General features: G+C 40.7%; 1 protein-coding gene across 5 annotated transcripts in view; it reads left to right on the top strand.

Moving 5' to 3' along the window:
• The window catches only part of HELZ (helicase with zinc finger), a 165,625-nt gene that overhangs the window by 4,530 nt on the left and 148,199 nt on the right, over positions 1–12,896 (top strand). For 3 of the 5 annotated variants that reach the window (XM_038546817.1, XM_038546813.1, XM_038546814.1), the window contains exon 4: positions 1,162–1,218. The gene's annotated coding sequence lies outside the window, so the exon portion shown is untranslated. Of the gene's footprint in view, positions 1–1,161; positions 1,219–1,361; positions 1,491–11,396; positions 11,481–12,896 lie in introns of those variants that run through there. The other 2 variants (XM_038546815.1, XM_038546816.1) reach the window with 2 other exon arrangements.

Here is a 12,896-nt window from a genome sequence, read left to right as displayed (position 1 = left end):
ATTTATTCATGAGAGACAGAGAGAGAGAGAGAGAGAGAGGCAGAGACAAAGGCAGAGGGAGAAGCAGGCTCCTTGCAAGGTGCCGGATGTGGGACTCCATCCTGGATCTTGGGATCACGCCCTGAGCCGAAGGCTGACACTGAACCACTTAGCCACCCAGGCGTCCCTAAACAATTGTTTTTATGCAAAAACTGATGCATGCTATAGTAAACAAAATTGAATGGTACTTAAGTACATACAGTAAAAAAGATTAAAAAAAAAAAAAGAATTTGTTCCCCTTCCTCCATCTTTAGTTCTGTTCCCATGAGCTGACTGTGGAAAACAGTTGGTGTCATTTGGCTTTCGGAAGACCTCTCTGTTGCTGAGGTACACTAGTAGTAGTGAAAGTGGAGGGAGAAGTCAAGGAAGGCATGGACACTAAACTGGTTTAGGTGTTATACACTGACTATTCTCCTCCGGTTTCCTGTGATGTTAAGTAATAAACCATCAGTTTAAGATAACTATAATTGAATTGTTAGTGAAACACTGAGTTAATTCCACTGTCAGGTTGGTACAGTTTTGATTTGTTGATCTTTTAAGGAAATAAATACTTGTGAATTAAATTCATATAACCTTAGGGGTTGGAGGTAATGGTGGTAATTACCATCTGTAGAATTTTATGATAAACTGCACAGTATGATTACTATAGGCTTTTTATAACTCACTTTCTGTCCTTTAATTCTCATAACAACCCCCAGTTAGTTGTTATTTCCATTTTGCAGAGGAGGAAATTTAGGCCAAATGTCAACTAGCTAACAAATGTCATAAGACAGGTAAGTTGTGGTGCTGGTGTTCTGTCTTGGAGAGCCTATGCTTGTAATGTGCTCAGCTGTACTTCTGTCTAGTCTGTCTTATTTTCCAGATGAGGAAATTTAGGCCTGCAGAATTCAAGTGACTTGCCCAAGGTCACACAGCTAAGTGATAGCAACAATAAACCAAACTTTTATCTTTGTTCTCTTATCTCAGAACTTTGGGTCCTCGTTGGTTATGCTACATTTTACTGAAATACTGTGGACCAAAAGACCATATTCTGTGAATACTGGATACAAATGCTTCACAACTGATACATCAGCAAAGGTGTTTTCTACTATGTATTTAAAAGCTTCCTTTTCTTTCTTTCAGAAATTATAAAGAGCTCTGATGGGCTATTTGGGTGATCCCCAGTGCAGTGAACTGCAGGTGAGTAAGGTTTAGGAGAGCTTTATTTAGAAAACAAGAACTTGGTAATGCCTGAGAAGGCGACAAAGAGAGGCTTAATCTAGAGGGCGAGTCTGTCCAGGAAGAATAAGGTGGGGCCGGGTGGAGTAAGGTTGGGCAGTAGTGAGATAGTGGAAATCTGACAATGCGGATCCCACTGAATTGGCTACTTCTGGAACAGACTGGATGATGATGCACATCCTCTGAAGAAACTGCTTCCACCGTTGTCAGAGTTTGTTTGAAGAGAAGTGAGGGTAGGTTAATCTTCCACTCATGTTCTGAATGAGTAACCACACAGGGGCTCATCCTATCTGCATATGATTGGAGTTTGAGAGGCCCTTCAGTTTTTGTGTCAACATTCTGGAGTGGTAATCACTCTGTGCTCTGATGAACTTGGTTAAGTACTGAATAGTTTGTTTTTCCTGGTTTCTGCTGTGTATGTATTGTCATGAATCATTGTGTATATATATATCTGCATTTTTAAGCATCTAAATAGTGAGAATATAGTAATAGAAACAAAAGGTTAAACTTTTTTCCTGATGGTTATATTTATTAGTCCTTCAAATTATTTATCTTTTGCTGAATTGCCCTGCTAAGAAAGGCAATTTAGTCTTTATTACTTCTGATTCACAATAACTGATTTTTTGGGTCCATTATTGTAACTTGGTCTTTCATTATTAAACTTAGATGATGGTGATACTACAGAAAAAAACAATTAGAAGCCTTAATATTACCCTTGTGGGGCATCAGTGCAAAAATTATGTTTTGATATATTTTCAATACTAGTCTTTTGTTAGACCTCACCAGCTCAAGAAAGCTTCATCTGTTAATAAAATGACTTGCCATCCCCCCTTATGGACTCTGGCTGGGTGAGATTTATAAGACATTGCCAGCTTCTTTTCACCCATCTGCTTTAAGCTGGAGTTTTTAGTTTTTTGTTCTTTGTGGTTAAAATAACTTTTTCCATTTAACTGTACCTTGGTCTCCTGGCCCTTAGTTCTTTGATTTGTCCATGATTCTGTGCTGCTTTTTAACTGTGATACTGTCTGCTACTGAGTCAGCAAGTTGGCTTTGAGAATCCCAGAAACTTTAGTGTGACAGACAGTACTATATACTTTCAGAGTTTATAATTGAATTTGGGCTTGGCTATTTGCTGATTGCTAAATTAACAACACAGTTGTAGGCATTTTTTGTTTTTGAGTTTATGTTTGTTTTGCATGATTCGGGGGTTCAAAACAGTTGAGGTGATTTGTTGGTCCTTGGAAAGTTGGGGTCTGGGGGTGTCAGAGAGGTCATTGTGGTAAGGAAATTCATGAGCGTTCTCAGATAAGGCTAGAATGAGCAGTGGAAGGGAGGGGTGGACCTCTTCTTGAGGCTGTATCAAGCTTGTATCCTGGAACCCCTCTGTTTCCTTGGTATGGTGGAATTTCTTTTTTTTAAGTTCAGGAGAATGGATATTAAATAAATCGTTGAGGTGCCTGAATGGCTCAGTTGGTTAAGTGTCTGCCTTTAGCTCCGGTCATGATTTCAGGGTCCTGGGATGGAGCCTCCCATTGGGTTCCCTGCTTAGTAGGGAGCCTACTTCTCCCTTTCCGTCTGCTGCTCCCCTTGCTTGTGCTCTCTCTCTGTTAAATAAATAATTGAAATCTTTAAAAAGAATTGTTAAATATTTAGATTATTACCTTAAAATAGTTGACGTTTGTTTTGGTGTTCAATTAAAATATATATTTTTGTGTGTAAGTTTATGCATATTTATATGTAACTATATGCATATATGTATATTTGACTCATGTTTAATTATGGTACATATAATTTGAAATTTTTATACTTACTAGATCATGGAACATTTCCATGTTATACATGTCACAATTTTAATTTACATGCTTACATTTTTAAAAAAGATTTATTTATTTGAGAGAGAGACTGTATGCTTCCATGTGAGTGAGAGGAGGTGCAGAGGAAGAGGGAGAGAAGCAGACTTCCCACTGATCGTGGAGCCTGACCTAGGGCTTGGTCTCACAACCCTGAGATCATGACATGAGCTGAAATGAAGAGTCAGATGCTTAATCAACTGAGCCACCCAGGTGTGCACCTATATACTTACATTTTGGAAGGCTACAAAATATTTTGTCGATATATGCTCCCATAATTTTCCAAAATCTTTTAATATTAGGTATTTATATTGCTCCCCGGTTTTCACTTAATACTTTATTTATTTATTTTTAAAAGATTTTATTTATTTATTTGAGAGAGAGATGGCAAGAGAGTATGAATAGGGGCAAAGGAGAGGGAGAAGCAGGCTCCCTCTCGGGGCTCAGTCCCAGGACCTGAGATCATGACCTGAGCCCCAAGGTAGATGTTTAACTGACTGATAACCAGGTGCCTCTGACTTAATACTTTATCCTACATTAACGTAGATATTATTAATATTATTTTTTGACTAATTATATTTCTGGGATACATTTCTGAGTGTATTGGGTTAAATGAATGTTTTTATGGCTTTTTGTATATTTTGCCATATGATTTTTCAAGAATGTTGTACCAGTTTGTACTACTAACAGTTACATGGATATACCTGTTTTACCATAGCTGGACAGAAATACATTTTTTCCTTAAAAGTTTTTGCTCATTTAGTAGTGTAAAGTAGCATTTGCATTTCTTCTATAATGTTGAATTTTACTCTTCGAGTCTCTTCATGGTGAATTGTTTGTGCACATCCTGTGCTATTTTATGCTATACAGTATTGATGTGAGCTTTGGATGGTAAGGCAAGTATAACCAGCTAATAAACCGGTGATTAATAAAAAGATAGCCAGAACACATTCCGTGAAGCTGTTCAAAGAGGTCTAGATAAGTGATCTTGGAGATAGTGCTTGAAGGGAAATAGGATTATTCTGAGATTCAATGCAGCAAATGTTTATTGAGCATCCACGGTGTACAGTGTGCCACCTTGTGTCCTCTGAGTGCTTCCAAGTCATCATGGTGGTGTCTACCTATTTGAAGGAGGCAGCTACTTGAGAATGCCTGAAACTTGACCAATGGGGACTCAGGCTGCTGAAAAAATCCCTTTGTGGCTGGTTGGAGGGCTGAGGGGATCCCTGTCTGAGAACGTCTTCAACTCATTCATGGCATACCACTGTGCCTTTGCACAGTCTTTGATAATTCTGTTTTGAGGAATACGAAGATGAATAAAACCTATTTCCTCCTGACAAGGAATGAATTATCTAGTAGGGAGAATAGGGGCACCAGAAAATGAAAGGACTAATAGGAGTTTGATAGGTGCTATAAAAGAGTTCAGCAGAGTTCAGCCAAGGTGCTTAGTGGTTAAGTAGAGGGGGTGATACTGCCCCCTTGGGGATATCAAGGAACAGTTCAGCTGAAGAAGTGATACTTAAATGGCACCACCATCAGGATGAGAAGCAATGGAAAGAAGAGGGCATTCTGGAGGGAAGAAAAGCTTGAGCAGAGGCAGAGGAGTATTGTTGGGAATGAGGTGGACGTCAGGAAACTGCATGTCCACACCACTTGGACCGTGGGGGACATAAAGGAACATAGTGGAACATGAGGCTACTGAGGTCAGGACTGGGCTTTTGGGGGGGAGGGTGTTAAATGATAGACCAAGGATGATTAGGATGGATTGGCAGAGAGGAGAAACAGAGAGCGGGACTTTTAGTTGCATTCATGGTAATAGTCCACATGAGGGATGATAGGGGCCTGAATTGAATCGATGGCCTTGGGGATGGAAAGGAGGCAGTGGATTCAGGAGCTATTTTGGAGGTTGAACAGAGAGGTGACTGATTAGGTAGGAGGAGAAGGGAACAGTCAGTTTCCCGTCTCAAGTCAGAGGTGATGTTGAGATTTTTGTGCTTGGATGGTCGGCAGAATAGGCATCAGGAATAGGGAAATCAGGAGGAAGAACAAGTCTTAGGGGTTTGGAATAGAGGCAGGATGAATTTGGTTTTGTTGGTTGAATTCAGGGAGCTAGTAGAAACCTGAAATCAGAATTTTAATCTCAAAGGAGCAGAGGAGGAAGTTTGGGGGCCAGAGGTACTAGAGGAACCAGTGAGGTCTGACATTCAGTAAAGCCAAGCATGGATGAAGCTTCCTGATTCCCAGCCCAGTGTTCTCCTAGCCTCACACTGTGGAGTGCTGATTGGTCTCGTCTGGGGGGTTTTCCTCACACCCATGTATGCTCAGTGGAAAGCTGGAAGAATGGAGTTTATTGTGGGGAATGAGGATTTCATTTTATATATATGTTTATATATTATTTTATATACAATATATAGCATACATATTTGGGAGAGGGCAGAGGGAGAAGCAGGTTCTACACTGAACAGGGAACCTGACACAGGGCTCCATCCCAGGACCCAGGGATCACACTCTGAGCCAAAGGCAGATACTTACTTAACCACTGAGCCACCCCAGTGCCTCAGGACTTTATTTTTTAATCAAAAATTTTTTTATTATGGAATCTTTCAAACATACAGAAAGTAGTAAAAGAGTATAGTCAGTTCCATTGTACCCATTTTCCAACCTGAGCAGTTGTTCAGTTGTTTCTGTGGTGTCTTCTGTTTCTTACCTCCCCATTAGTAACTTTATTATTTTTTTTAAAGATTGAGAGAGAGCACATGCATACAAGCAGGGGAATCAGTAGAGGCAGAGGGAGAAGCAGGCTCCCTGCTTGGGAGCCTGAAATGGGGCTCAATCCCAGGACTGCAGGATCATGACCCCCAACCCCAAGGCAGCCACTTTACGGATAGAGCCTTCCAGACCCCTCCCCCCACCTTATCCTTTGCTTTAAAGCAAATGGGAAGATGAACAGTGTTGGTTATGCTGGGTGCATGTGCAGATAGGGAGAATTTGAACAGTTCAGTAGGGTTTGTTCTGAGCTCTCTGGGTGTGGTCTAGAAGGAAGAGAAGTAGGATTAACTTCCAGAATCCTGTTCTGCCTCAGACTTCGTGTTTTTGAGCAAATCACTTAAGTCTTTTGGAGTCTTAGTTTGTCTCTGATGGAGATAAATAATAGCTTTGCAGATTCACTTGAGACAAGATATGTAAAATCCCTCTGTGAACTCTAAACTTTGAGGCTAAACTATAATGCAGATTTTAGTTGTCAGAAATAACAAAAAGGTAGTGCTATTCAACTTTGGGATTCTGTGTTGCTGGCAAAAAGTTTATCTTACTCTACTAAGTTTTATTTTTCAGCAACCATACTTACGTTAGGAACCTAGGGGCTCCAACAGTGAACAAAATAAACAGAATCCCAGCTCCCATGGAGCTCATATTCTAGATCTGGAGGGTAATAGTGAGCTAATCCTTCTATACCAGTGGGCCAGGCACTGTTGTGAGTACTGCTATAGTTTAACCTATTAATTCTTGCGAGAGTCCTGCAAGGTACTGTTATTATCCATATTTTACAGATTTGGAGATGGAGGCAGATTTTTAGGTGGATTGTCTCAAGTTGCAATGCCAGGATCGAAATTCAGGCAGATCTGGTTTCAAGCCTGTCTATCTACTCTTAATCCTTTTTTTTTTTAATTTTTTTTTTAAATTTTATTTATTTATGATAGTCACATAGAGAGAGAGAGAGAGAGAGAGAGGCAGAGACATAGGCAGAGGGAGAAGCAGGCTCCATGCACCGGGAGCCTGACGTGGGATTCGATCCGGGGTCTCCAGGATCGCGCCCTGGGCCAAAGGCAGGTGCCAAACCGCTGCGCCACCCAGGGATCCCTTAATCCTTTTTTTTTTTTTTTAAATTTTTAAAAAATTTTTATTTATTTATGATAGTCACAGAGAGAGAGAGAGGCAGAGACATAGGCAGAGGGAGAAGCAGGCTCCATGCACCAGGAGCCCGACGTGGGATTCGATCCCGGGTCTCTAGGATCGCGCCCTGGGCCAAAGGCAGGCGCTAAACCGCTGCGCCACCCAGGGATCCCCTCTACTCTTAATCCTTATCCCGTAGACAAACTCACTGTAGCATACTAGTGTCTGATACAAATAAAAAAGGTAGGCCCACACTGAAATTACTCCTAAACAAATGTGTTTTCTTCTTGTAAAAACAAAACAAAAACCAACCAAAAAAATGGCATTAGTGTTTTGGAGATGGCGATATGGTAGTCTTTGGTAGAAAACTATTTTTCCTCCTAACTTTTTGTTGGCTTCATCAGCTTTCTTGGTTTCTTTGGATACACATGGTTGCCTCAATGGAAGGAAGTCATTTTTCGGCTGACACTTAGGCAGACTCTCTTCTTGAATGAACCACCTTATAATTCTCTTTTACCTTTTCCTCCACTTCCCCTCCCTTTCCTTACCCTGGGGGAATTCCCTTCTCTGGTCTCTCCTACTCTGTTATTTCCCTGCTCTCTCCATTGTGCTAGCCTGACCAGTCTCATCAGCTGCCCACGTCCTGAGAGAGTCCCTGCTTTCTGCTTTTGCCTTCTCTTCCCTAGCCTGCCTCTTGCCACCTACTCTGGGCTTAGCCCTGCTTTGGCTTTTCTAAATTTATTTAGTGGGACTAGCTTCCTACCTTTGGCTCTGGCTCTGGCTCTGCAAGCTCTTAGTCCTTCAGGGATAGGGCACACTGGGAAATGGGCAACAAAAGATCCTTAAGTTTGCCTCTGGATTAGGGCATGGGCTTTACTGCTTATAAGAATGGTATCAAGGCTTGTGTACTTGTTTTTTCTAGAAATTTTGGTTAAATAAGCAGAACATAAAATTACCGTTTTTTGCTCTACAGTTCAGTGACAGTAGGTACATTCTCATTGTTGTGGGACTACCCCCGCCATTCATCTCCAAAACTCTTCAATTGCCCTAGACTGAAACTCTGTACCCATGAAACAACTCTCCATTTCTGCCCCCCCCCAGCCCCTGGCAACCAGCATTCTTTCTGTCTCTATGAATTTCTCTATTCTAGATCCCTCATATAAGTGCAATCATATATTGTCTTTTTTGTGTCTGGCTCTTTTTACTTAGCATAATGTTTTCAAGGTTCACCGACCGATGTAGCATATGTCAGCTTTTCCTTCCTTTTTAAGGCTAAATAATATGCCACTATATGTAAATACCACATTTTTTTTTAAAATTTTTATTTATTTATGATAGTCACAGAGAGAGAGAGAGAGAGAGGGAGAGACACAGGCAGAGGGAGAAGCAGGCTCCATGCACCGGGAGCCTGATGTGGGATTCGATCCCGGGTCTCCAGGATCGCGCCCTGGGCCAAAGGCAGGCGCCAAACTGCTGCGCCACCCAGGGATCCCTGTAAATACCACATTTTTAATCCATTCATCAGTTGATAGACACTTGCCTTTCGTTTCTTTCTTTCTTTCTTTCTTTCTTTCTTTCTTTCTTTCTTTCTTTCTTTCTTTCTCTCTCTTTCTTTCTTCTTTCTTTCTCTTTCTTTTCTTTTTTCTTTTCTTTCTTTTCTTCTTTTTTATTCATGAGAGACACAGACAGAGAGAGAGGCAGAGACCTAGGCAGAGGGAGAAGCAGGCTCTTCACAGGGAGCCTGATGCTGTGCTTGATCCTGGATCTCGGGATCACGACCTGAGCGGAAGTCAGACGCCCAACTGCTGAGCCACCCAGGTGTCCCGACATTTGGGTTTCTTCTTCCTTTTGGCTATTGTGAATAATGCTGCTATGAACATGAGTATACAAATATTTGTTTGAGTCCCTGCTTTTGGTTCTCTTAGATATTAACCCAGAAATGGAATTGCTAGATCCTGTGATAATTCTATGTTCAATTTTTTGAACAACCACCATACTGTTTTTCATAGTAGTAGCCCCATTCTTTGTCCCACTAGTAATGTACAAAGCTTCCTGTTTCTCCACATCATCACCAACACTTGTTATTTTCTGGGCTTTTTTTTTTTTTTGAGAGAGAGAGAGCACCTGTGCTAGTGGGGTAGGGAAGGAGAGGGCTGTAGAGGGAGAGAATCTCCAAGCAGGCTCCACATCCAACACCCAATGTTGGGTGAAACCCAAGAGTTGGATGCTTAACTGACCCAGCTACCAGGCACCCCTGGATTAGTTTGAGTTTCAAAGCACTTTTCACAAAAGATTTATTTTTTATTTTTTATTTTTTTTTAAAGATTTTATTTATTTATTCATGAGAGAGAGGCAGAAGCAGAAGCAGGCTCTCCTGCTCTGCAGGGAGCCTGATGTGGGAATCTATGCTAAGACCCTGGGATCATGACTTGAGCCAAAGGCAGCCGCTTAACCTACTGAGCCATGCAGTCACCCCTCAAACCACTTACTTAAGTTAAAGAAAACCATTTGTTTAATTTATGTTATGAGGGATGCTTGGGTGGCTCAGTGGTTGAGTGTCTGCTTTGGGCTCGGGTCATGATCCTGGAGTCCTGGGATCGAGTCCTGCTTTGAGCTCCCCACAGGGAGCCTGCTTCTCCCTCTGCCTGTGTATCTCTGCCCCTGTCTCTGTCTCTTATGAATAAATAAATAAAATCTAAAAGATAATTATATTATGAAAATGTTTCTGCATATAGGATAGTTGAAAGACTAGTATAATCAACACTACTCTTTTGTTAGCATTTGCCAAAATTTGCTTTCTCTGTCTAAATAGGTTTTTTTCGGGCAGCCCCGGTGGCGCAGTGGTTTAGCACCGCCTGCAGCCTGGGGTCTGATCCTGGAGACCTGGGATCGAGTCCCACATCGGGCTCCCTGTGTGGAGGCTGCTTCTCCCTCTGCCTGTGTCTCTGCCTCTCTGTGTCTCTATGAATAAATAAATAAAATCTTTAAAAAAATATATATATAGTTTTTTTTCAGGGCCAGTTGAAAGTAAGTGGCAGACATATTGGATTGGTACTTAATTTTTTTTTTTTTTTAAGATTTTATTTATTTACTCATGAGAATACACAGAGAGGAGAGAGAGAAGCAGAGACACAGGCAGAGGGAGAAGCAGGCTCCATGCAGGGAGCTCGACGTGGGACTCCATCCTGGTTCTCCAGGATCACGCCCTGGGCCTAAGGCGGCACTAAACCGCTGGGCCACCTGGGCTGCCCGGATTGGTACTTCATTAATACAGATTTGAATTGTGTAGGTCCACTCTTACATGGGGTTTTTACAGTATAGTAAATGTATTTTCTGCTCCTTGTGATTTTTTTTTTTTAATTTTTTTAATTTTTATTTATTTATGATAGTCACAGAGAGAGAGAGAGAGGCAGAGACACAGGCAGAGGGAGAAGCAGGCTCCATGCACCGGGAGCCCGACGTGGGATTCGATCCCGGGTCTCCAGGATCGTGCCCCGGGCCAAAGGCAGGCGCCAAACCGCTGCGCCACCCAGGGATCCCGATTTTTTTTTTTTTAAAGTAATCTCTACACCCAACATGGAGCTAGAGATGAGGAATTGCATGCTCTATTGACTGAGCCACGCAGGCACCTCTCTTTAGTTTTTTTAAGATCTAGAATAGTTCCCACCCCTTTTTGTTTTTTATGACAATGAAGCATGGTATAGTGTCGGTGATACAGTGGTCAGTGGTAAGCATAGATGCCTTCCATGACAGTGAAGCATGTTGCTTGTTGAAAAATGCAGATGAGGGACACCTAGGTGGCTCAGCGGTTGTGCATCTGCCTTCCGCTCAGGGCATAATCCCCGGATCCGGGATCGAGTCCCACATTGGGCTTCCTGTGAGGCGCCTGCTTCTCCCTCTTCCTATGTCTCTGACTCTCTCTCTCTGTCTCTCATGAATAAAGAAATATAGATTTAAAAAAAAAAAAGGGATGCCTGGGTGGCTCACCGGTTTAGTGCCTGCCTTTGGCTTAGGGCATGTTCCTGGAATCCCGGGATCGAGTCCCACATCAGGCTCCCTGTGTGGAGCCTGCTTCTCCCTCTGCCTGTGTCTCTGCCTCTCTCTGTGTCGCTCACGAATAAATAAATAAAACCTTAAAAAAAAAAAAAGAAAAATGTCGTGAATTAAAAAAAAATCCATAACCCACCACTCAGAGGTATCCACTTTTTAAAATAAACTTTTAATTTTGGAATCATTTTAGATTTACAGAAGAGTTGTAAATGTAGGCTAGAGTTCTCCTGTATTCTTCATCCAGTTTCCCTCGTTGGTTTTGTTGTTGTTGTTGTTTTTAGTTTATACTTGAACAGAGATTTATCTATGCAGCTTATCTAAAATCAGGGTAAATATTCTAATTCACAGACACCATACCTGTTGCTCCTCTTTTGCAAGTCAAAATTTTCCCAAGAAGAGGCTCCTCCATTGTTAATACCTTACACTTCTATGGTATGTTTGTCAAATCTAGGAAACCATCATTGGAACATTAGTGGTAACTAATACCCAGGTTTTATTTGAATTTCCCTAGTGTTTCTAATAAAGCCTTTTCTGTTGAAAGATCTATCCAGGATCCATGTTGAATGTAGTTTTCCTGTTTCCTGAGCCATGACAATTTTTCAGAATTTTATTGTTTTTGTGATAATTTTGAAGAGTCTTGGTCAGGTAGTCATTTATTTAAAGATCTATTTATTTTAGACAGAGTGTGCTAGTGTACGGTGGGGAAGGGCAGAGGAAGCAGAAAAGAGCGAGTCCCAAGTAGACCTGTCGCGGGTCTCCATCTCACAACCCTGAGATCAGGACCCAAGCCCCTGAGATCGGGACCCAAGCCCCTGAGATCGGGACCCAAGCGGAAAGCAAGAGTTGGATACTTAACGGACTTAGTCACCCAGGCACCCCGATCAGGTATTTCATAGAGTACCCCTCAGTTTGGGTTTGTCTGATGTTTTCCTCATGATCAGACTGGAGTTACAAACCTGGTACAGGTTTTGGGGAGGGAGATACTTTTAATATTTTGTTTCCTATCTTGGCTTTTTATATAATATATTTAATATGTATATATGTTTTACAAAATAAGATTATATACCGTGTCATTGTATAATCTACTTGTTTTTACTTATCAAATGAAAGTAGGAAACTGTATTGAGTTTCAAAGACTGATTTGAAAATATTGTTTTAAAACATCGACTGTTGGTAAATTAAAGACAGCTTTTAAGAGGGATGGTGGTGGTAGTAGTACCATTTTGTTTTAATTATGCAGTTGGCTTTTTAAAAATTGATTTATGTTTTATATAAAAAGCTTAACTGTTTGGGATTATGATGTGTATACAAGTCTCCACAGATAATCCAAAAGGGAAAATGAAGAAATGCAAAGAATAGAAAATTTTTTTTAGTAATATAATTTTCTTGGCAAGCAGCTACCTTTTCTAGAAAGTCAGTCTTTTAATGTAATTTGATTGCTTCATAAATATGGGTTTTTAAATATACATATTTTTATTGATTAGTAGACATGTTAAATGATTTGGGAGGAAGCTCAAACTTTTCAAGAAATAATTTGGAATTATTGAAAGCAGCCTGTCTCCTGAATTGCTGACAGTTCTAAAATACGGGTCAGGAAAAGTCAAACTAAGATGGGAAAAAAAAGAACCCTTTAATTTTAGCTGTTGACATAACTTGTTAAATTTAGTTTTTTTTGCCTTTATCATTTTAGTTACTACAGAGGGTAAGAAGTCCATTTGGGTATTTCTTTTATGTATTTAAAGCATTTTACACTTTACTATATTGAATTCCATTCATTTTGGAATTTAGGAGAATTTACCTCTTTATGAAAGGGATTATTCAAGATGGAATATGATTGATGATCTTAGT

Source organism: Canis lupus, chromosome 9, assembly GCF_011100685.1.
Source record: "Canis lupus familiaris isolate Mischka breed German Shepherd chromosome 9, alternate assembly UU_Cfam_GSD_1.0, whole genome shotgun sequence".
Lineage (NCBI taxonomy): Eukaryota > Metazoa > Chordata > Mammalia > Carnivora > Canidae > Canis > Canis lupus.
This window is presented reverse-complemented; position numbering and strand designations above follow the sequence as displayed.